Source organism: Bufo bufo, chromosome 2 (genome assembly GCF_905171765.1).
Source record: "Bufo bufo chromosome 2, aBufBuf1.1, whole genome shotgun sequence".
NCBI classification, from domain to species: Eukaryota; Metazoa; Chordata; class Amphibia; order Anura; family Bufonidae; genus Bufo; species Bufo bufo.
The window spans coordinates 219,046,435-219,072,098 of NC_053390.1; positions in this window are offsets into that span (position 1 = coordinate 219,046,435).

Here is a 25,664-nt window from a genome sequence, read left to right on the forward strand (position 1 = left end):
AAGGTCTGTAGGCTTGGAAAGTATAGTTTGTAATTGGATTAAAAACTGACTGAAGGACCGTGTCCAGATAGTTTTGGTCAATGATTCCTATTCAGAATGGTCCCACGTTATAAGTGGGGTACCCTAAGGTTTAGTGCTGGGTCTTTTATTATTTAATTCATTTATTATGATATTGAGGATGGAATTAATACCACCATTTCTATTTTTGCAGAGGACACTAAATTGTGTAGTACTGTGCAGTCTAAGGAAGATGTCCAAAAACTACAAGCTGACTTGGACACTCTGAATAATTGGGCATTAACTTGGCAAATGAGGTTCAATGTGGGTAAATGTAAAGTTATGCATCTGGGTAGTAATAATCTACGTACAGTGCAGACCAAAAGTTTGGACACACCTTCTCATTCAAAGAGTTTTCTTTATTTTCATGACTATGAAGGCATCAAAACTATGAATTAACACATGTGGAATTATATACATAACAAACAAGTGTGAAACAACTGAAAATATGTCATATTCTAGGTTCTTCAAAGTAGCCACCTTTTGCTTTGATTACTGGCATTCCCTTGATGAGCTTCAAGAGGTAGTCCCCTGAAATGGTCTTCCAACAGTCTTGAAGGAGTTCCCAGAGATGCTTAGCACTTGTTGGCCCTTTTGCCTTCACTCTGCAGTCCAGCTCACCCCAAACCATCTCGATTGGGTTCAGGTCCGGTGACTGTGGAGGCCAGGTCATCTGGTGCAGCACCCCATCACTCTCCTTCATGGTCAAATAGCCCTTACTTTCAAAGTTTTCCCAATTTTTCGGCTGACTGACTGACCTTCATTTCTTAAAGTAATGATGGCCACTCGTTTTTCTTTACTTAGCTGCTTTTTTTTATGCCATAATACAAATTCTAACAGTCTATTCAGTAGGACTATCAGCTGTGTATCCACCTGACTTCTCCTCAACGCAACTGATGGTCCCAACCCCATTTATAAGGCAAGAAATCCCACTTATTAAACCTGACAGGGCACACCTGTGAAGTGAAAACCATTTCAGGGGACTACCTCTTGAAGCTCATCAAGAGAATGCCAAGAGTGTGAAAAGCAGTAATCAAAGCAAAAGGTGGCTACTTTGAAGAACCTAGAATATGACATATTTTCAGTTGTTTCACACTTGTTTGTTATGTATATAATTCCACGTGTTAATTCACAGTTTTGATGCCCTCAGTGTGAATCTACAATTTTCATAGTCATGCAAATAAAGAAAACTCTTTGAATGAGAAGGTGTGTCCAAACTTTTGGTCTGTACTGTACATCATATGTCATAGAGGAGGTAACACGGGGGGAGTCACTTATAGAGAAGGATTTGGATGTCCTTGTTGATCGTAGATTAAATAACAGCATACAATGTCAATCAGCTGCTTCTAAGGCCACTAGGATATTGTCATGCATTAAACGAGGCATGGACTCGCGGGACAGGGATGTAATACTACCACTTTACAAAGCTTTGGTACGGCCTCATCTGGAATATGCAGCTCATTTCTGGGCACCAGTCCATACAAAGGATGCCCTGGACCTGGAAAAAGTATAGAGGAGGGTGACTAAACGGATAAGGGGCATGGAGGGTCTTAGTTATGAGGAAAGATTAAAATAATTAAATGTATTTAGTCTTGAGAAGCGCTCTCTAAGGGGGGACATGATTAACTTATACAAATATATAAATGGGCCATACAAAAATATGGTGAAAATCTGTTCCATGTAAAAATCCCCTCAAAAGACAAGGGCGCACTGCCTCCGACTGGAGAAGAAAAAGTTCAGTCTCCAGAAGCATCAAGGCTTCTTTACTGTAAGAATCGTGAATCTGTGGAATCGGCTTCCTCAAGACGTGGTCACAGCAGGAACAGTGGACAGTTTTAAAAAGGTTTTAGATTAATTCTTAAAAGTAAATGACATTAATGCTTATGAAAATGTATAGAAATCTGAGTCTCACTTCCTTCTGGTATTCGCATCCCCATCACCATCCCTTGCTTGAACTTGATGGACATATGTCTTTTTTCAACTGTAATAACTATGTAAATGGGAGCAGCGCTGCAGTGATGAGCTCAGTCCATTACATAGAATCCTGATAAGCCATCACTTAATAAAAGTGGACAACCCCATTAATGCATACTCACCTATTTCATCCCCGCCCTTCTCGTTACATCTGTATACAGTATAAATGCACATCTAGTTTAGTAGTGGTACCGCGCTCTGAAATGAAAGGGGATAACTGTTTGTCTAGCGTGTACACTGGTGGGTATTCCTGTACAATTTCAATCACTCAATATCACTATTGCTTCTTGTAAACGTTACCTTATCACCAGTGCTGTCTTGTTGAGGTACGTTCTCTATTCAGTAAGTACAAGGTCCTTTACAGTCTTCACTGTACAGCTGGTTCAGATCGGAGTTTAGCAGTGCGCGGTCTTAAGGAGCAACTAGTGACGTCACTCCTGTAGCTACAGGTTGCTACAGGTGCCAAGAAGGTCACCAACGCGTTTCGGACAGACGCTGTTCCTTACTCAGGGAGTATTACAAGGCCCTTCTAGTGCTTCCTATTTATGCGCTCACTTATTTCTGTCAATGCTTAACCCCTTGTGAGCCGTTCTGTTGTTACCTGAAGTGTACCTGGACATGGTGATTTTTACTCTAACGCGAACAGTTCTATTTCGGTGTTGAAACCATTTGGTATTAGAGTGTTCATATTAAATATCCATTTTGTTTCTATTTTTCACATTTCTTTGATGAAATCACCCCCCCTTTTGTTCCTTCTCACTATCTCTACCCTGCAAAAGCTCGAACCTGTAAATTTCCCTCCGTGTCTTTCTTTGTAATGGCGTGACAGCGGATGTCCTTCAAATTTCTTCTGTATGTTATACACGTATTCCCCTATTCTTTTCTTCAACTGTCTTTTCGTATGGCCGACGTACATTTTGTTGCAGGGACAGGTTATTGTGTATAATATTCCACTGTTGTTGCAAGTTATGAATTGTTTGATACTTTGTTTGAATGAGCCCTCTGTGCGATCTGATCTTGTTGTCCAGTGATTTTTTACACCCCATGCATTTTTTGCATGGGTAAAAGCCCAATGGTTGCCCATCTTTTTTAGCTGGTTTACCTCTGCTACAATTTACTGTTATACATCTATGTGTAGACACTATGAGATTGCCAATATTCCTAGCCTTGCGGTATACAAATTTTGGTATTGGGGGAATGAGTTCACCAATAATTTTGTGTTCTTTTAAATTATCCCAATGTTTCTTGATTATTTTTCTGAATTGTGCTGCTTGACTGTCATAAGGTATGATTATCGGGGGATTACCTGTCTATTTTTTCTATTGTTTTCTCTTGTTTGCTGCCCTCACTTGTTATTGTTTCTGCTATGTCTATATTATGTATTATTATTTCTGGTGACATGGGTGCATTAATATTCTGGTCTTCATATTCATCAGGGTCCTCATGTGTTGTAAATATTGATTCTTCACTATTCTGCATGTCTGGCAAATATTCATCTATTGTTTCTAGCGAGCTAAAATTTTCCTCTATAAACTGCTCGCTACTTTTAATCTTAATCAGTAGTGAATCTCTGTTGAATTTCCACATCTTTTTTCTTTTATTTCCTCCTCTTTCTTATGTAATCTTCTCCTTATGCTAATCACTAGTGGTTGTATTACTGGGTCATCTTTCCAGGGTCTCAACTTCTCAAACTGTTCTCGTATATCTTTACTAACCATTATTAATCTTTGCCTCCTTTTGTGAATGATAAAAATAATGGCTCTCCTTGAGAACTCGTGGAACATTTGTTCCCATTCCTTGATAATTTATTTGTCTCCCATATCTCCTGACAGTGCTTTTTCTATCTTTAACCTTTTTGGTATTGTGTTCCACTCTAGATACTTCTCCAATGTTGTTATTTCCCAAAGATCTTTCAATTCTACTGTTAATAGGGTTTAAAATTGTTGTAATGTGTTCCTAATGAATAGGAAGTGCGTGTCATGATTTACTTTAGTGCTAGTATGATTGGGGGCTTGCATTCCAAAGATAGCTTGAACCCTTTGGATTCTCTCCTTTCGATCCCACCACAGTTCAGACATATTGTTTGTGTATGGAAGTGGTACTTGCAAAATACCCGGCAGCTCACCTGAAGCTTGCGGAATTGCATGACAGAAGTATCGGTATTTATTGCTACAGTAGCGCACTATTGTTTGCTGTACCTATGTCGCTGTGGTACCGCAGCAGGACCGCACAAACTGCTGCGTTTAATAAAGGCACTTTCAGTTTACTGGTGGTACTGCGTTCTGAAGGGAAAGGGGATAACTGTTTGTCTAGCGTGTACAGTGGTGGGTATTTCTGTACAATTTCAAAATATCTTTGGAATGCAAGCCCCCAATCATACTAGCACTAATGTAAATCATGACACGCACTTCCAGTTCATTAGGAACACATTACAACAATTAGAAACCCTATAAACAGTAGAATTGAAAAATCTTTGGGAAATAACAACATTGGAGAAGTATACAGTTGCAAGAAAAAGTATGTGAACCCTGTGGAATGATATGGATTTCTGCACAAATTGGTCATAAAATGTGATCTGATCTTCATCTAAGTCACAACAATAGACAATCACAGTCTGCTTAAACTAATAACACACAAATAATTAAATGTTAACATGTTTTTATTGAACACACCATGTAAACGGTCACAGTGCAGGTGGAAAAAGTATGTGAACCCTTGGATTTAATAACTGGTTGAACCTCCTTTGGAAGCAATAACTTCAACCAAACGTTTCCTGTAGTTGCAGATCAGACGTGCACAACGGTCAGGAGTAATTCTTGACCATTCCTCTTTACAGAACTGTTTCAGTTCAGCAATATTCTTGGGATGTCTGGTGTGAATCGCTTTCTTGAGGTCATGCCACAGCATCTCAATCGGGTTGAGGTCAGGACTCCGACTGGGCCACTGCAGAAGGCGTATTTTCTTCTGTTTAAGCCATTCTGTTGTTGATTTACTTCTATGCTTTGGGTCGTTGTCCTGATGCAACACCCATCTTCTGTTGAGCTTCAGCTGGTGGACAGATGGCCTTAAGTTCTCCTGCAAAATGTCTTGATAAACTTGGGAATTCATTTTTCCTTCGATGATTGCAATCCGTCCAGGCCCTGACGCAGCAAAGCACCCCCAAACCATGATGCCCCCACCACCATACCTCACAGTTGGGATGAGGTTTTGATGTTGGTGTGCTGTGCCTCTTTTTCTCCACACATAGTTTTGTGTGTTTCTTCCAAACAACTCAACCTTGGTTTCATCTGTCCACAGAATATTTTGCCAGTACTGCTGTGGAACATCCAGGTGCTCTTGTGTAAACTGTAAACGTGCAGCAATGGTTTTTTTTGGACAGCAGTGGCTTCTCTGTGGTATCCTACTATTAAATCCATTCTTGTTTAGTGTTTTACGTATCGTAGATTCGCTAACAGGAATGTTAGCATATGCCAGAGACTTTTGTAAGTCTTTAGCTGACACTCTAGGATTCTTCTTCACCTCATTGAGCAGTCTGCTCTGTGTTCTTGCAGTCATCTTTACAGGATGGCCACTCCTAGGGAGAGTAGCAGCAGTGCTGAACTTTCTCCATTTATAGACAATTTGTCTTACCATGGACTGATGAACAGCAAGGCTTTTGGAGATACTTTTATAACCCTTTCCAGCTTTATGCAAGTCAACAATTCTTAATCGTAGGTCTTCTGAGAGCTCTTTTGTGCGAGGCATCATTCACATCAGGCAATGCTTCTTGTGAAAAGCAAACCCAGAACTGGTGTGTGTTTTTTATAGGGCAGGGCAGCTGTAACCAACACCTCCAATCTCATCTCATTGATTGGACTCCAGTTGGCTGACATCTCACTCCAATTAGCTCTTGGAGATGTCGTTAGTCTAGGGGTTCACATACTTTTTCCACCTGCACTGTAAACGTTTACATGGTGTGTTCAATAAAAACATGTTAACATTTAATTCTTTGTGTGTTATTAGTTTAAGAAGACTATCATTGTCTATTGTTGTGACTAAGGCTACTTTCACACGAGCGTTCGGGTGTCCGCTCGTGAGCTCCGTTTGAAGGGGCTCACGAGCGGCCCCGAACGCATCCGTCTGGCCCTAATGCATTCTCAGTGGAGGCGGATCTACTGAGAATGCATCCGCCTGCCAGCGCTCAGCCTCCGCTCCGCTCAGTGAGCGGACACCTGAACGCTGCTTGCAGCGTTCGGGTGTCCGCCTGGCCGTGCGGAGGCGAGCAGATCCGTCCAGACTTATAATGGAAGTCAATGGGGACGGATCCGCTTGAAGATGACACTATATGGCTCAATCTTCAAGCGGATCCGTTCCCCATTGACTTTTAATGTAAAGTCTGAACGGATCCGCTCAGGCTACTTTCTGACTTAAAATTTTCTAAGTTATAATGCAGACGGATCCGTTCTGAACGGATGCAAACGTCTGCATTATCGGAGCGGATCCGTCTGAAAGTAGCCTTAGATGAAGATCAGATCACATTTTATGACCAATTTGTGCAGAAATCCATATCATTCCACAGGGTTCACATACTTTTTATTGCAACTGTATAGAGTGGAACACAATACCAAAAAGGTTAAAGATAGAAAAAGCACTGTCAGGAGATATGGGAGACAAAGAAATTATCAAGGAATGGGAACAAATGTTCCATGAGTTCTCGAGGAGAGCCATTATTTTTATCATTCACAAAAGGAGGCAAAGGTTAATAATGGTCAGTAAATATATACGAGAACAGTTTGAGAAGTTGAGACCCTGGAAAGATGACCCAGTAATACAACCACTAGTGAATAGCATAAAGAGAAGATTACATAAGAAATAGGAAAAAATAAAAGAAAAAAAGATGTGGAAATTCAACAGAGATTCACTACCGATTAAGATTCAAAGTAGCAAGCAGTTCATAGAGGAAATTTTTAGCTCGCTAGAAACAATAGATGAATATTTGCCAGAAATGCAGAATAGTCAAGAATCAATATTTACAACACATGAGGACCCTGATGAATATGAAGACCAGAATATTATTGCCCCCATGTCACCAGAAATAATAATACATAATATAGACATTCCCATGGATAATCAGTTCAGTCCCTTAAACCAGGCTACAGGCGAACAAGGAAATATAAGAGCAGAAACAATAACAAGTGAGGGCAGCAAACAAGAGAAAACAATAGAAAAAATAGTGAAAACAAAATCAAAAAAAGACTCAATAGGCGCCACGTACAGTGCAGAATGTAAAAGGGGCATGGGGGACAATAGAGATAGAGGAAGGGAAGTGAATAAAGTAGTACAGGAAAATCAAGAAGAGGAAACAAGTAGGGGTATAAAAAGTCAAGGAGGGAATAAAGAGGAAGACAGCAGAAAAAAGACCACTATTTGGAAAACCATGAAGCAGGATTTTTTTCAGGTCCGAAAAAACACAAACAGAAAAGAGGGTACAGAGGAGGGCAATTCTCCAAAAAGAAAAAACAATCAATAGAGAAGGAAAACAAAAGTGAAGATCTTGGGCAAAAAATATACAACTTAAGTAAACATGAACTCACAAAAGGGGAAGAGGCTATTTTAAAAAAGCAACTAAAATTTGCCCCCAGTACATTCTTTAATAAATTTTAGTATGTTTATAGGCATGAGGAACTTCATGCGGAAACTAGCGTTGAAAAAATACTTCATAAAAAATAAAATAAAAAAAGAAATAGCATTGCAGAAAATCCAAAAAAACGTACATATAATGGTAGCAGAAAATAAAGACTATTTTAAACACAAAGATTTGAAGCCAAAATCTAAATATCACCCAGTACAAGAATATTCCTCGGCTTTTAACAATTTTATGAATCAAGTAACTAAAGATATACATAAAATTTACCAACTAAAGAACCCCCAATACTTGAGAAACATTACCAACGAGGAGAAGAAAGCCATCACCAATATGCAGGAAAATAATAGAGTTATCATTCGCCCACCGATAAAGGCAGAGGGATAGTCATAATGGATAACGAGAACTATCATAAAGAGGCAGAAAACATACTGGGGGATACCAGAACATATAAAGTCTTAAAAAATGACCCAACAAAAGTTTTTAACCCCTTAAGGACCGGGATCATTTCCACCTTAAGGACCAGGCCATTTTTTGCTAATCTTACAAGTGTCACTTTATGTGTTAATAACTTTAAAAATCTTTTACTTATCCAGGCCATTCTGAGATAGTTTATTCGTCACATATTGAACTTCATGATACTGGTAAAATGGAGTAAAAAAAAATCATTTTTATTTATTTAAAAAAAACAAATTTACCCAAAATTTAGAAAAATTAGCAAATTTCCAAGTTTTCATTTCTCTACTTCTATAATACATAGTAATACCTCCAAAAATTGTTATTACTTTACATTCCCCATATGTCTACTTCATGTTTGGATCATTTTGGGAATGCCATTTAATTTTTTGGGGATGTTACAAGGCTTAGAAGTTTAGAAGCAAATCTTCAGAAATGTTCAAAAACCCACTTTTTAAGGACCAGTTCAGGTCTGAAGTCACTTTGTGAGGCTTACATAATAGAACCCACCCAAAAATGACCCCATTCTAGAAACTACACCCCTCAAGGTATTCAAAACTGATTTTGCAAACGTCGTTAACTATTTAGGTGTTCCACAAGAGTTAATGGCAAATGGAGATAAAATTTCAGAATTTTGGGCAAATTTACCATTTTAATCTATTTTTTCCAGTAACAAAGCAAGGGTTAACAGTCAAACAAAACTCAATATTTATTGCCCTGATTCTGTAGTTTGCAGAAACACCCCATATGTGGTCATAAACTACTGTACGGGCACACGGTAGGGCGTAGAGGGAAAGGAGCGCCGTGTGGTTTTTGGAAGGCAGATTTTGCTGGACTGGTTTATTTACACCATGTCCCATTTGAAGCCCCCTGATGCACCCCTAGAGTAGAAACTCCATAAAAGTGACCCCATCTAAGAAACTGCACCCCTCACGGTATTCAAAACAGATTTTACAAACTTTGTTAACCCTTTAGGTGTTCCACAAGAGTTATTGGCAAATGGAGATGAAATTTAAGAATTTAAATTTTTGGGCAAATTTTCAATTTTAATCCATTTTTTCCAGTAACAAAGCAAGGGTTAACAGCCAAACAAAACTCTATATTTATTGCTCTGATTCTGTAGTTTGTAGAAACACCCCATATGTGTCACAACCAGACAGCTGAGAAGCTCTGACAGGAGCTGTCCAGAACCTCCTCCTTGAGTTTCTTTGTTTTGATTTCAGTTCCTCATCTCGTTAGCCTATCTCAGCTGTCATGCAGTTGGACTGATTGCTTCCCTTTAGGTTCCTCCCCATGATGCATTAGGTTGCGGCTTATACAACTTCCTGGAGTGTGTGTGCATGCCTTTCCTAGTTCCCAGTCGTCTGCAAGATAAGTACTGTTTATGTATTTGTGATTTTCTGTTTGCTGGATCCAGGTGACCCTGGCTCCCTCCGTGTCTGTGTAGGGGGCCGGTGGTCTTGTCCCCTCACTATTGTAGGGTCTTCAGCTGTAAGATAGTCGAGGTACGTGGATATGCGCCCATCCACCTTTGGGGTGTTCGCATAGGCTGAGCAGTCAGGGAGAGTGGCAGGTCTCATGCAGGGGTCTCCCTTTTGTTCCTTAGTTGTGGATCCAGTGACTCATAGATTATATTGTATTGTCTTGTTTCCCTGTACACCATCCGTGACATTATAAGCCGCCAAAACCGTCTCAAGCATGGATCCGGTTTCACTTTTGGCTGAACGCTTCCAGGGTCTTTCATTGGAGGTAGCTGATCTCCATAAGACTTTTTCTCAGTTTCAAGTGACCGGTTCAGCTTGCGTTCATGGAGTTTGTTCTGAGCCTAAGATCTCGCTCCCGGATACGTTCGCTGCTCAGGGGTAACGCTCAGTCCTGGGCCTTTTCGCTGCCGGAGGGGGCACGGCCCCTCCGTTCAGTGGATGAATTCTTTTTAGCCCTGGGTCAGATATATGATGATCCGGATCGTATTGCTCTGGCTGAGTCTAGACTACGTCTGTTATGCCAGGGTAAACAATCCGCAGAGATATACTGCTCAGAATTTCGGAGATGGGCAGCTGATACTGGTTGGAATGATGCTGCACTCCGAAGTCAATTTTGCCATGGTCTTTCAGAAGGATTGAAAGATGCATTTGCCTTTCATGAGAGACCTACCTCCTTGGATTCTGCTATGTCTCAGGCCGTTCGTATTGACAGGCGTCTTAGAGAGAGAGGAGAGATCTCTCCTTCCTGTCATGCTCAGTCCCGGGACAGTGCAGCGGTCCCATTCTGTGTGCAGGGGTCTCAGTCGCTGTCAGCCCCTTCTGAGCAGGAGCCCATGCAGCTGGGGTTGATTGCCTCAGACAATAGAAGATTCAGCCCGCATGGGAGGGTTTGTTTTTGTTGTGGAGGTATAAATCATTTGGCAAATGTGTGTCCCTCTAGGAGATTCAGGCAGTTTTCTGAGAGTAATAAAGAAACAAAAAGGAAAAAATCTTTTAAAAATGTTCCGTCTGTTACTATTGGCAGGGTTGAGGCGGAAATTGAAGGTTTTCCGTTTGCTTGTAGTTCCCGTTTTGTCCTGCCTGCTAGGGTGGCGCTAGAGAGCAAGAGCATTTTTTGTGAGATTTTTGTGGATAGTGGAGCAGCTGTCAATCTCATTGATCATCAATTTGCAATAACATGGTTTCCAGGTATGCACTTTGGGAAAGGATATTCCTGTTTTTGCTATTGATTCCGCTCCACTTTCTCAGAAATCATTAAAGGGCATAGTTCACAATATCCGTTTAATTGTGAGTGATGCTCATGTTGAGGATGTGTCATGTTTTGTCCTTAGTGGTTTGCCTACTCCTCTAGTGTTGGGGCTACCCAGGCTCACTAAACATAACCCCACCATTGATTGGCAAGCGAGGCAAATAAATGGTTGGAGTGACTTTTGCAGAGAGAATTGCCTCATGACATCTGTTTCTGAGGTTTCTTCCTCTCTGAATTTTCGGATGTCTTCTCTGAGAGTGGAGTTCAGGATTTGCCTCCGCACAGGGAGTATGATTGCCCTATTAATCTCATCCCAGGCGCCAAGCTGCCTAAATCTCGTTTATACAATCTTTCCCAACCTGAGAGGGTCGCTATGCGTGCTTATATCTCTGAGAGTCTGAGAAAAGGACACATACGACCCTCGAAGTCACCTGTTGCCGCTGGTTTTTTCTTTGTTAAGAAAAAAGATGATTCTTTAAGACCTTGTCTGGATTTCAGGGAGCTGAACAGTATCACTATTCGTGACCCTTATCCGCTTCCTCTGATTCCGGACCTGTTTAACCAGGTTGTTGGGGCTAAAGTCTTTTCCAAATTAGACCTAAGAGGGGCATACAACCTGGTCAGGGTCAGAGAAGGAGATGAATGGAAGACGGCTTTCAATACCCCTGAGGGCCATTTTGAGAATTTGGTTATGCCTTTTGGTTTGATGAATGCCCCAGCCGTTTTTCAGCATTTCGTGAACAGCATTTTTTATCATTTAATGGGAAAATTTGTATTAGTGTATTTGGATGACATTTTGATTTTTTCTCCTGATTTCAAGACTCATAAGGAACACTTACGTCAGGTCTTGCTCATCCTGCGGGAGAATAAATTATACGCGAAACTGGAAAAATATGTGTTTGCGGTTCCAGAAATTCAATTTCTGGGGTTTCTTCTCTCCGCTTCTGGTTTTCGCATGGACCCCGAGAAGGTCCGCGCTGTGCTTGAGTGGGAGCTTCCTGAGAATCAGAAGGCGCTGATGCGTTTTTTGGGCTTTGCCAATTATTACAGGAAATTTATTTTGAATTATTCCTCTGTTGTTAAACCACTCACTGATATGACCAGAAAGGGGGTAGATTTTTCTTCCGGGTCGGTAGAGGCGCGTAAGGCCTTTTCTAATATCAAGGAGAGTTTCGCTTCCGCTCCCATCCTGGTACAACCTGATATTTCTTTACCCTTCATAGTTGAGGTTGATGCTTCTGAGGTGGGTGCGGGTGCGGTCTTGTCTCAGGGTTCCTCTCCTGCCAAATGGCGACCGTGTGTCTTTTTCTCGAAGAAACTCTCCTCCGCAGAGAGAAATTACGATGTGGGAGATAGGGAGCTGTTGGCCATCAAGTTAGCTTTTGAGGAATGGCGCCATTGGCTAGAGGGAGCCAGACACCCTATTACCGTGTTTACTGACCATAAGAATCTGGCCTACTTGGAGTCAGCCAAGCGTCTAAACCCGAGACAGGCCAGATGGTCTTTGTTCTTTTCAAGGTTTAATTTTGTTGTCACGTTCCGCCCTGGGGTTAAGAATGTGAAGGCAGATGCCCTGTCACGTTGTTTTCCGGGAGGTGGGAATTTTGAAGACCCGGGTCCCATTTTGGCTGAAGGTGTGGTGGTCTCTGCTCTTTTTCCTGAATTGGAGGCAGAGGTGCAGGCAGCCCAGTCGGAGGCTCCTGATCTTTGTCCTCCTGGGAGGTTGTTTGTGCCTCTCACTTTAAGACACAAGATTTTTAAGGAACACCACGATACGGTCCTTGCTGGGCACCCGGGGGCAAGAGCCACACTGGATCTCATCGCTCGGAGATTCTGGTGGCCTGCGCTTCGTAAGTCGGTTGAGGGTTTTGTGGCAGCCTGCGAGACTTGCGCTCGTGCCAAAGTCCCTCATTCACGGCCATCAGGTCCTCTCCTTCCCTTACCCATTCCTTCCCGTCCTTGGACACATCTGTCCATGGACTTCATTACGGACCTGCCTCGTTCCTCGGGGAAGACTGTGATTCTGGTGGTAGTGGACCGTTTTAGCAAAATGGTGCATTTCATCCCTTTTCCTGGTTTGCCCAATGCTAAGACGCTGGCGCAGGCATTTATTGACCACATTGTCAAATTGCATGGTATCCCTCCAGACATAGTCTCTGATAGGGGCACGCAGTTTGTTTCCAGATTCTGGAAGGCTTTCTGTTCTCGCTTGGGGGTTCGGTTGTCATTCTCTTCTGCTTTCCACCCGCAGTAGAATGGCCAGACGGAGCGCGTCAATCAGAATCTGGAGACATATCTGCGCTGTTTTGTGGCGGAGAATCAGGAGGATTGGTGTTCGTTTTTGTCCCTTGCTGAGTTTGCTTTAAATAACCGTCGTCAGGAGTCCTCTGATAAGTCACCATTTTTTGGTGCATATGGGTTTCATCCGCAGTTTGGGACTTTCTCGGGAGAGGGGTCTTCTGGTTTACCTGATGAGGACAGATTCTCCTCGTCTTTGTCATCTATTTGGCAAAAGATTCAGGATAATCTAAAGAGCATGAGTGAGAGATATAAGCGTGTGGCGGATAAGAGACGTGTGCCTGGTCCGGACCTGAATGTTGGTGATCTGGTGTGGTTGTCTACCAAGAATATCAAATTGAAGGTTCCCTCCTGGAAGTTGGGTCCTAGGTTTATTGGGCCTTACAAGATCCTGTCTGTCATCAATCCTGTTGCCTACCGTCTTGATCTTCCTCAGACTTGGAAGATCCATAATGTTTTTCATAAGTCCTTATTGAAACCTTATGTTCAACCTATTGTACCCTCGCCTTTGCCTCCTCCTCCGATTATGGTTGATGGAAATCTTGAATTTCAGGTCTCTAGGATTGTGGATTCTCGTCTTGTCCGCGGTTCCCTCCAGTACCTCGTTCATTGGGAGGGTTATGGTCCTGAGGAGAGGATGTGGGTCCCAGTGACGGACATTAAGGCCACTCGTCTCATCAGGTCTTTCCATAGGTCCCATCCTGAGAAGGTGGGCTCTGAGTGTCCGGAGTCCACTCGTAGAGGGAGGGGTACTGTCACAACCAGACAGCTGAGAAGCTCTGACAAGAGCTGTCCAGAACCTCCTCCTTGAGTTTCTTTGTTTTGATTTCAGTTCCTCATCTCGTTAGCCTATCTCAGCTGTCATGCAGTTGGACTGATTGCTTCCCTTTAAGTTCCTCCCCATGATGCATTAGGTTGCGGCTTATACAACTTCCTGGAGTGTGTGTGCATGCCTTTCCTAGTTCCCAGTCGTCTGCAAGATAAGTACTGTTTATGTATTTGTGATTTTCTGTTTGCTGGATCCAGGTGACCCTGGCTCCCCCCGTGTCTGTGTAGGGGGCCGGTGGTCTTGTCCCCTCACTATTGTAGGGTCTTCAGCTGTAAGATAGTCGAGGTACGTGGATATGCGCCCATCCACCTTTGGGGTGTTCGCATAGGCTGAGCAGTCAGAGAGAGGGGCAGGTCTAATGCAGGGGTCTCCCTTTTGTTCCTTAGTTGTGGATCCAGTGACTCATAGATTATATTGTATTGTCTTGTTTCCCTGTACACCATCCGTGACAATATGTGGTCGTAAACTACTGTACGGGCACACGGTAGGCCGTGTGGTTTTTGGAATACAGATTTTGCTGGACTGGTTTATTTACACCATGTCCCATTTGAAGCCCCCCTGATGCACCCCACGTACAGGTGGTAACCCTTATATAGCAGTGGGTGCATAAGGTCCCACACAAGTTTCCCGCTAACACCCAGAGTGGGGGGACATTCTGGGGGTTCAATACGGGAATCTCGCCCCTCGTACACATTAAACTTGTAAGTGTACCCTGAGGTACTCTCACAAAGTTTGTACAGCTTCACGCCATACCTCGCCCGCTCAGAGGGAACATACTGGAGGAAAATGAGTCTCCCCTAGAATGCAATTAGAGACTCATCAACCGCGACCTCCCTTCCAGGTACATAGGCCTCCAAAAATTTGGCCCCAGAGTGATCGATGACCAGCCAGATTTTGTACAGGAGGTCATAGGCAGGATCACCTTGGGGGGGACATGCTGCATTATCTGCCTAATGCAGGCCTTTCAGAATGGCCTCAAAACGGGAACGTGTCATGGCCGTACTGTAAAGTGGGGTCTGGTAGAGGACATCCCCACTCCAATAATGCCTGACACTGTTTTTTTTTACTAGACCCATGTGCAGCACGAGGCCCCAAAACATCCTCATCTCGGCTGCACTGACCGGAGTCCAGCCATCGGCTCTAGCCAAAAAGTAGCCCGGGTGTTGAGCAATGAACTGTTGGGCGAATAAGTTCGTTTGCTCCACCATCAGATTCACAAAGTGGTCACTGAAAAAAAGACTAAAATAGTCATATTCAGTGAAGCCCACTGTTGGAATCTGGATTCCTGCTTGGCCAACAAAATCAGTAATCACAGGCTCAAAATCCTCTGTGGTACATCATGCAAGTACACCAGTAGGGGGCTCCGGTGGGCCAGAAGACTAGTACGAGCCCCAGAGCTGCTCGTACTAGTGTGGGCCACAGGGTCCCTGGCATGGCGGTCCCCTTGCTCCGCCTGGCGGCGTCTCCGCCGCCTTGGGGGCTCATCATCATCGCTAGATGATGAAGAGGAAGTGGATGACAAAAGGAAAGTGGGGTCATCCTCGTCCTCACTGGGGCTCTCGGAGTCGGAGGCAAGCTGGGCAAGAACATCCGGCAGGCCAAAGGGGAGTGTGAGTGTGCGTGTGTGTGTGTGGAAATCTTTATTTAGTGTGCGTGTGTGTGGTGGCACGGGTGTTCACGTACTTATTCATTTTTTTTTTTTTAAAAAGCCCCAAAAATGTGAAAAAAAAAAAATTCTAACTCGCTGATCAGCCATCCAAAGCTGATCAGAGGTGGGGTCGTGCGATGCACTAACAGTGGCCGGACGCTAAGATTGCCGACCACAGTCAGCGTACGCCAAAAAAAAACTGCTTCTGCTAAAAAAAATGTGTGTGGGTGTGGGGTGGGGGGCAAGCTGCAGCACCCCTGGGGGGTCTAGGGTCACACAGCTGTGCTGTGGACCCCAGACACCCGATCAGGGTGATGCAACAGTTAAAACTTTTTTTTTTCCCCCCTAAACTTTCCCTGAATATCCATGCCTAACCTAACCTTTCCCTAACCTTTCCCTAAGTACCTTTTAGTGCCAGATGGCATCGTGGACGGTCAGAAGAAGGGTGCTTGGCACAGATAGGGGTGCTGGTGATTCGATGCAGGCTCCTCTCTCCTCGCTCCCGGACACAGAAAGGAGGAGGAGAGGAGAGCTGCAATAACTTAAACCTGCCGCCCGCTCTGTAGCCAATCAGAAGCGATCCTGAGAGGTGATGTCACCATCACCTCTCAGGATCGCAGGATGGTGATTGGTGGTGTATTGTCACACCACCGATCACCATCCTGTTCCAGCAGGCCCCCCCCCCCGCATTGATTGATTTCAGCTGCGCGGCGGTGATCGAAAATACACATGACGTACCGATACGTCATGTGTCCTTAAGTACCGGGACATCATGTGTCTCCAACAGGTTAAAAAGGAACTAAAAACCCTCATCCAAAAAGGTAGAGATCAAGGAATGTAGAACAACCTAAAACCGCAGTATTTTATCGCAACCCCAAAATCCACAAGGAGACACAAAACCCACCAGGGAGACCTATCATGTCAGGCATAGACTGCCTAACCAGTTTTTTGTCCAGATATGTAGACCAACAGCTACAGCCATATGCACAGGCACTCCCTAAATATCTAAAGGATACGAAACATACATTACAAACACTCACCAAATTTTATTTGGATTTCACATCAACTTATAGTAAGAAAGAAGTTAATATTTTAGATTTAACTTTATACATAGAAGGGGACAGGATCTGCACTAAAATCTTTAACAAACCAACCGATGCAAACAATTTTATTGCTATGGAAAGTTGCCACCTACCGCGCTGGATAGAGAATGTCCCAAGAAGCCAGCTTCTACGAATCAAAAGAAACTGCACGGAAGAAGCTGAATTTGAAAGAGAGGCAACATGCTTGCAAAATAAATTTTAAATATAAAGGTTATGACAAAGGGAAGCTAGTACAACAAAAAATGGAAATAGGCCAATTGAATAGATTAACCCTATTAGAGGATAGAAAGACAGGTAAAACAGAATCGGTAGAGGAAGAATTTATAATCCCCCAGATAATTGCATGATTTTCCTAACATATGACGTAAAGTCATGATTTTATTAAAGACACGGAGGCGAGTATTGCTTTCTCTTTCTTTACTGACCAACCAATAGCAGCAAAGAAAACAAAACAAGTAACCATGGTAACAAGACCCTCCCACATAAGTCCCATATAATAGTCCTGCTTTGCATAGATTCCTCCTCTTTCTTTGGCGGTGACACTCCTCTGTAGACGCTGAAGGTCTATCCACTAATCTCCAACAAAGGACTGAACTCGAACAGCACATGAACTCTCCAACTGAAGATTGGACATCCAGCAATTTATCCTGGCATGCCTTTAGTGCTGACTCAAGACCCTTATGAGTGTTCCACCCAGACTTGGCCAGAAATTGGATCATTTTAGGATCCACAACAGGCGTGTCACAGACCTTGTGTGGGACAATGGGTCTAGGGCACTCAGCCCTCAATTTGTTCCTAGCCTCCTTGCTAAGGGGCTGGCGTACCCGTGACTCCAAATATTTGGCAATGTGGTCCGATGGGAGCCACTCCGCGGACCTCGGATGATGGAGTGCATCCGGGTCGAACAGCGGTTCTCCAGAGGGGTCTAGTATAACATCTAGTGTAGGGGTTAGGAACTGACAATGGCCCGGGAGGGTCCACCTCCAATAGTTCCAGGTCCTCCTGCTCTGAACCAATGTCAGGTTCTGACAGCGCCTCCTCTTCAGATCCGAGTTCGGACTCGGACTGTGTATCATATTGCGCTCTGTCGCATTTCCATGGCCTCGCCTTTTCTGCCTGGCGGGCATAGGCTCTTTTGCGCGAACGCAGCGCGCTCTCTTGGGTGGCAAGCATCACACCAGTCTTAGTGGTTCTGGAGGCTGGAGGATCAGCGTTAGCTGTCCGTGAGGTCAAGGGTCTAGGGGGCGGCTACTGGGTCCGGATGAAGATGAGTGTGGCATAAGGACCTCAGAGATAGACTGCGAAATAGCAGTGGACATGGAGCCCATGGCGGCATGGATAGCCACTGCCACAGAGCGTTGGATTGCCAAAGCCTGCGTCTCATCAGAATTGGAGCCTGCAACCTGTGCATGGGGGGTGACCTCCATGTCCTCAGGAATGCGGTTAATGGGGAGGCTGTCTTCTGACATTATATTTCTCAGTGTAGGGGTAAGCAAAACTACCTATGTCTACGATCTACTGTGGCCACTGAAGGGGGAGAACCAGGCGGTAGAAAAAGTAGGACAAGAGATTTCGCGCCGCTCTGAAGAGATAGACGGAACTTTGTGGAAGCCGTGCCCGAAGTCTCGCGAGACTTCGGGCGGGACAAGCTGAAGCGGGAAGAAGGAGAGGTCCCGCGTCAGGTGTGGGGAAGAAGGAGATGACGGCCGAAATCGCGCAAGATTTCGGCCGCCGACAAGTGTACCAGGAGAACACTGGTGAGCGCGCAGAGGAGCGGCACAAGAACCGGAGGTAGGAGAAGTCAAAATAGCAAGTAGAAATAAGGGATAAGAAGGGACAGACAGAATCAGGAAAGCGACTCCTGAAAAACAAGTGTGGGAATACCAAACAACTGAAGGGAAACCAGAAAAGGGGAAAAAACTGAGTACTGAATCTAAATATATACTATATATAAATCATATATATACCAAAATTAGATAGAACAGTATAATACTCTAAATCACTACTGAATATGAAGACCACAATGAGTACTTATCTGAGTGGTCAGCAGCAAAGAAAGAGGAGGAATCTATGCAAAGCAGGACTATTATATGGGTCTTATGTGGGAGGGTCTTGTTACCATGGTTACTTGTTTTGTTTTCTTTGCTGCTATTGGTTGGTCAGTAAAGAAAGAGAAAGCAATAGGAGACTCCGTGTCATGTAATAAAATCATACCTTATGACAGTCAAGCAGCACAATTCAGAAAAATAATCAAGAAACATTGGGATAATTTAAAAGAACACAAAATAATTGATGAACTCATTCCCCCAATACCCAAATTTGTATAGCGCAAGGCTAGGAATATCGGCAATCTCATAGCGTCTACACATAGATGTATAACAGTAAATTGTAGCAAAGGTAAACCAGCTAAGGGCTCTTTCACACTTGCGTTCTTTTCTTCCGGCATAGAGTTCCGTCGTCGGGGCTGAATCCTGATCAGTTTTATCCTAATGCATTCTTAATGGAGAGAAATCCGTTCAGGATGCATCAGGATGTCTTCAGTTCCGGACCGGAACGTTTTTTGGCTGGAGAAAATACCACAGCATGCTGCGCTTTTTGCTCCGGCCAAAAATCCTGAACACTTGCCGCAAGGCCGGATCCGGAATTAATGCCCATTGAAAGGCATTAATCCGGATCCGGCCTTAAGCTAAACGTCGTTTCGGCGCATTGCCGGATCCGACGTTTAGCTTTTTCTGAATGGTTACCATGGCTGCCGGGACGCTAAAGTCCTGGCAGCCATGGTAAAGTGTAGTGGGGAGCGGGGGAGCAGTATACTTACCGTCCGTGCGGCTCACTGGGCGCTCCAGAGTGACGTCAGGGCGCCCCACGCTCATGGATGACGTGATCGCATGGACACGTCATCCATGCGCATGGGGCGCTCTGACGTCATTCTGGAGCGCCCCGGGAGCCACACGGACTGTAAGTCTACTGCTCCCCCGCTTCCCACTACTACTATGGCAACCAGGACTTTAATAGCGTCCTGGCTGCCATAGTAACACTGAACGCATTTTGAAGACGGATCCGTCTTCAAATGCTTTCAGTTCACTTGCGTTTTTTTCCGGATCCGGTGTGTAATTCCGGCAAATGGAGTACACGCCGGATCCGGACAACGCAAGTGAGAAAGGGCCCTAAAAAAGATGGGCAACCATTGGGCTTTTACCCATGCAAAAAATGCTTGTGGTGTAAAAAATCACTGGACAACAAGATCAGATCGCACAGAGGGCTCATTCAAACAAAGTATCAAACAATTCATAACTTGCAACACCAGCGGAATAATATACATAATAACCTGTCCCTGCAACAAAATCTACGTCAGCCATACGAAAAGACAGTTGAAGAAAAGAATAGGGGAATACGTGTATAACATACAGAAGAAATTTGAAGGACATCCGCTGTCACGCCATTACAAAGAAAGACACGGAGGGAAATTTACAGGTTTGAGCTTTTGCGTGGTGGAGCTAGTGAGAAGGAACAAAAGGAGGGGGGGGGGGATTTCATCAAAGAAATGTCAAAAATAAAAACGAAATGGATATTTAATATGAACACCCTAATACCAATGGTTTAAACACCGAAATAGAACTGTTCGCGTTTGAGTAAAAATCACCATGTCCAGGTACACTGCAGGTAACAACAGAACGGCGCACAAGGGGTTAAGCATTGACAGTGAAAAGCGAGCGCATAAATAGGAAGCACTAGAAGGGCCTTGTAATACTCCCTGAGTAAGGACAGCATCTGTCCGAAACGCGTTGGTGACCTTCTTGGCACCTGTAGCAACCTGTAGCTACAGGAGTGACGTCACTAGTTGCTCCGTGAGAGCGCGCACTGCTAAACTCCGATCTGAACCAGCATCTCGCCACCGGCCGGGGCGTGAGCTGTACGGTGAAGACTCTAAAGGACCTCGTACTTACCGAATAGAGTACGTACCTCAACAAGACAGCACTGGTGATAAGGTAACGTTTACAAGAAGCAATAGTGATATTGAGTGATTGAAATTGTACAGGAATACCCACCAGTGTACACGTTAGACAAACAGTTATCCCCTTTCCCTTCAGAGCGCGGTACCACTAGTAAACTAGATGTGCATTTATTAAATGCAGCAGTTTGTGCGGTCACATAGGTACAGCAAACAATAGTGCGCTACTGTAGCAATAAATACTGATAAATACACATCTACATTGCAATGTGAAAGCCCAGTGTCTTAACTTTAGATAGCAGAAACGCCTTACTATAAAAAAGGAACAGCACAGCAGAAAGAAATGGTGCGACTATGACTTGAAGAGTTGGAGAGGAAAGTAACTGGGTTTCATTCCAGATCATTTGCCTGGAAGGCATAATGATAGCTTTTTATTTATGGGATGTCAGGATGTTTAATCAAACACGCACACTCCTATGTAAATAGTTCAGACTTCCTATCACTTTGCATTTCTCTGTGGACTCAATACCACCACATTTGTCTAAAATTTGATCATTTTTATTTCTGACTTTTTTTTTATTTAGTCATAAAATGTTCCCTGATGCTTTCTTTTTTTTTTTTTCAAGGGGAAAGAATTATTTTTCAGCTTTAATGTATTCAGAGTTAGAGAGGGGATCCTTTGTTTAGGATCATCTCTTGGACAGATTTGACAGTGGTCACTAAGAGCTTGTCTTACTATGCAGGACTTGCCCTGGCTTACACAGACATCATATTGATTTTAATGGGTTATGTGTAATGCATAATTTCTCCTGTGGTGGCACTGCATGGAAATTCTGCACTTACTGCCAGGTTGCTCCACATATTATAACTGATCGCTAAGGATCCCAGCAAGGAGACAATTTGTGTGTTATACAAGCAGGTTTGGACCCACTGCAGCACTGACTGGCTATACCCTGGAGGGGAGTGTCTAAGTAACTATCTGGTCTTTACTAGAGCCTCTGATGGTGAGGATAGGCTTGGGCCGTTAGGGTATTCACCAGGTACCACTCCAGAGCAGTCCCCGGACCAGTGGCAGCCAGTGGCGTGCCTAGGGTGTTTGCACCTGGGGCAGGTCCTTTCTCTAGCACCCCCCCCCCCCCCCCCAATACTTTAAAAAAATAGTATCCCCTCACAGTAGTATTGCCCTCATTGTACAACCTTCACAGTAGTTTTGTACAGATGTGTGCCCCCTGACAGTAGTTATGGCCACATTGTGCCCTCTCACAGTAGTTATGCCCTCTCTGTGCCCCTATTGCAGTAGTAATGCTCTCTTTGTGCCCCTTTACAGTAATAATTCCCATTGTGCCCCCTTCACAGTAATAATACCCATTGTACCCCCTTCATGGTAATAATCCCCATTGTGTCCCTTCATAGTAATAATGCCCACTGTGCCCCCTTGTCACGGCGTGGTGTGGGAGGGGAACTCCACACCAAACACAAGTGGAAGAGACAAGGTATCAGGCCTGAAAACTAGGAAAAGGGGAAAGGTCACCACCTAATCAAATCCTAACCCAAGCCCTTACTGCTATCAGAATGAACAGATCTCAATGGTAGGAGTGTTCATTTGCAGGAACCTAGTAGACTGGATCGCCCTGTAAGGCCCTGGAGATAGTGGCAGGTCCACATATGACCTGTTCCTTCCCAGCTGAGGGACCAGGAGTCTACCTCAGGCTTAATACCAAATGTCATGACCACCCCCGCTTAATTCAGACTTACGACCACCAGGATGCCCCAGCGGGGAGAAAAACCCAACCGGGGGCGGACCGAGACAGGGGGGAAGGTACAGAATTACCCAAACAGTCAATCCTGGACCCCCCTTAGTTTCTGCTGCCACCACGTTCGTGAGGGAATGACTCTGTAATTTTAGGGTTAGAGGTTAGGACCACTCACAGGTCAGCACAGTATCACGCTATAATCTAACACCAATCAAGTCACCACCCAGTTATGTCTCTAATGCGAGTCGACTATAAAACAGTTAGGTCTCTTCAAGGCGTACAAGTACTTTGTTGCAGTGGGACTTAGAGCGACAAGAGAGAGACAATTTAAAAGATATAAAAATATATTTTACTTTCAGTAACATGGAAGTCAAACAAACAATGCATACAAAAATTTACAGAAAAGAATACAATAGCAAGCTGGGAAGCATGTGTAAAATAAACGGGGATAAAAAAGAGAAATTGCTATCTTGGACCTTGCCTATGCAAAATCCAGGCACAAACTTACGTTCCAAAGGGCAGCCTATCGGCGGTGTTACCACAGGGGAAAAAAGCCCTCTGTGGGGCGTGGCTTGCCAGCCGAGTAAGATGGCCGCGTGAGGCTAGAGCTCCGGCGCCGCTACAACAACGGAGGGAAAGCAAACCATCTCAACCACCCACAAAATACTCCCTAACGGTGGACAGCCCAGATGATGACCAGAGGCAAACGGTCAGTCAAGAAGCAGGGGAATCAATATAATGGAGTGGCTCACTGCTGATTGTGGGTGGTGAGGTGCTGCAAACTCAAATTGAGGACACCCAACCTCAATTGAAGAAATTAAGTAAAAGACAAATAAGGAGAGCGAGCACTCACACTCACACTATGGCATCTACTGATATTTATTAGAATAAAATAAGTCTGTCTATTGGCTGATAATAGACTAGAATCTAAAATAGACTAGCACATGAAACATATAATAACATAGAATAGCATAGAATAAAATTACATAAGATTTGATCAATCGGGACCAATAAATATAAGCAATAACAATATAAGCAATAAACCGCAACAGATTAGCAGCAAATAGCAACAAAATATCACTTCTGATAGATGGAAACAATTGATAGTAGTAACCAGTGGTGTGCGCCACCAATAAAGACTGTATCTAATAAGGTGCACTGTGCTTTTGAATAGAAATATAAAAATAGTGATGATGTAACTCAGTCCTAGGATCCAAATCGGGTCAAAGTGTCCCTGTATTAATAAAGAACTGTAGAAAAAATTTACTGTGAAACTTCGTGTCACTGTGAAATAACCAGTGGTATAATACACATAAGTGAGTAGCCTCTTCTGCGGCTGTAGATGATTGCCACACCACTAGAATTGTCCCGTTTTATCAGCTCATCCACATAGGATGATTCACATATGCCGCTTGGAGGACTCGTGGTTTTTAAACAAGATTCCAATCAGCAGTCCATATCGGACAGTCGAGCTGAATGCATAGGTTGTATAAAGTCCTGGGATAGGAGAAAATTCTTACCTCCTTCCGCGCTTGGTTCAGGGTATAACTTCTGGCTATATGCCGATGATACTCTGGAGACGCCAATACGGCCTCGTTGTTTCTATTGTACACTGCTCTCACCTAGATCTCGCGGTGATACAAGCAGGATTTCCGTCCGGTGAGCCGAATCGCTTGGCTCAGTTTGATCAGTTGGTTATATCCAAGATGTTCCAATTCAGTATATACCAAATATAGAATCTAGCATGGCCATGCAAAAACTGATTGTAGTGGAGGTTTCACCAGAGAGTCCAATGTCCCAGACGCGTTTCGGGATGATTCCACATCCCTTCCTCAGTGGCCATGCTAGATTCCACTACAATCAGATCCTTATTTGTCTTTTACTTAAGAAGCAGGGGAAGCTGGACTTCTACCTGGAAAAGAGACCGCACCAAAATGGCGCTGTGTTGCCGCCTCTGCCCCGCTCATCAGGCCCCGACTTTCTGGATGCTCTGCACTCGTCCGCAGTGCCCGCCACAGAAGACGCACTTAGAGTTTCCCCATATCGGAGACCAGATGTCACGGCCTATGGTGTACGCCGTGACACTGTTGCCACGCATGCTGTTGCCGGTGTCAATATGTTGCTGTTTTGGCATGTTGTGGCAGTGTCACGGGTTTTGCTGTGCGCGCCGTGACTTGCTGGCCACGCAAGCTGCTGTCTGCGGCAACCTGTTGCCTTTTGCTTGTGTGTGCAATTCCCCTTTAAGTAGTGTCTCCCTGCTGTGTGGTGTGTGTGGGGTTAATACACTGGCTGGAGCAAATTGGTGAGTTGGGTGTGGTGTTAAAGATGTGTGAATTTTATTCAATATTTTGTATCTCTAGGACTGTAATGAGTTAACTTTTTCTTTTCCGAGTGCCTTCCTCCCACCCCTCTCTTTGTTTCAAGACTGTAGAAGAGAGGGGGGCAAAGAGCTGTGCTGTGAGAGCTGTCTGGTTTCTCATCTTTCTACATGTGTCCCATAGAGTGTGGTGGAATGCGTAAGCCAATCATATGGCTTGATGATATGTATATATTATTCACTGCCTATAGAGAAGCACCTCTTTGAAGTGTCACATATGACGAATGCAGTATTATTGTTAGAATAGAAGCCATTACAAAATGGCGATGGTAACCAGATGTTTACATTAGTTCACATTCCAAAGTAGGGCCCAGTGCGCAGATGCAGGTGTATTATCTCCTCTTTCTTATCTCTTCTTCCTTTTTGACCAATGAAACAATGTTTTAGCCTCAGAGAGGACTGCCCTCTTCTGAAGATGTATATACGGCTTACCCCATGTAATAAAGTTAGAGATTGCTTTGACCAACTTCTGTGTCAGTGTTCAGTCTCTCAGCCATGCGTGGATATTAACCCCCTGGGGGGGGGGGGTACATTGATTCGGAACACCAGAGTGTATCTTAAATGCCCTGATTTAGGGCTGCTTTAACAGTGGTCTCAGGTCTCCTTATATACTCTGGCTTGGAGACTGAGATCAGTTTGGTTTGTCAGCCTTGCATGTGAGATGCTTGCTCTGTGCATGGATGAGAGCTGAGGGCCATCCAAGTTTGACATCAAGGTTATTAGCAATGTCCTCTGCGATGTCATAATGAGTGTTTCCTCCTTGTCTTCCTTCCCCTCCTGGGGTGTTGTTTATGGTGTGGGTTTGATTTGGAGGTTTGTTGTACGTCTTGTTTGTGGTTGCATGTCTGGTATGTTGTTGG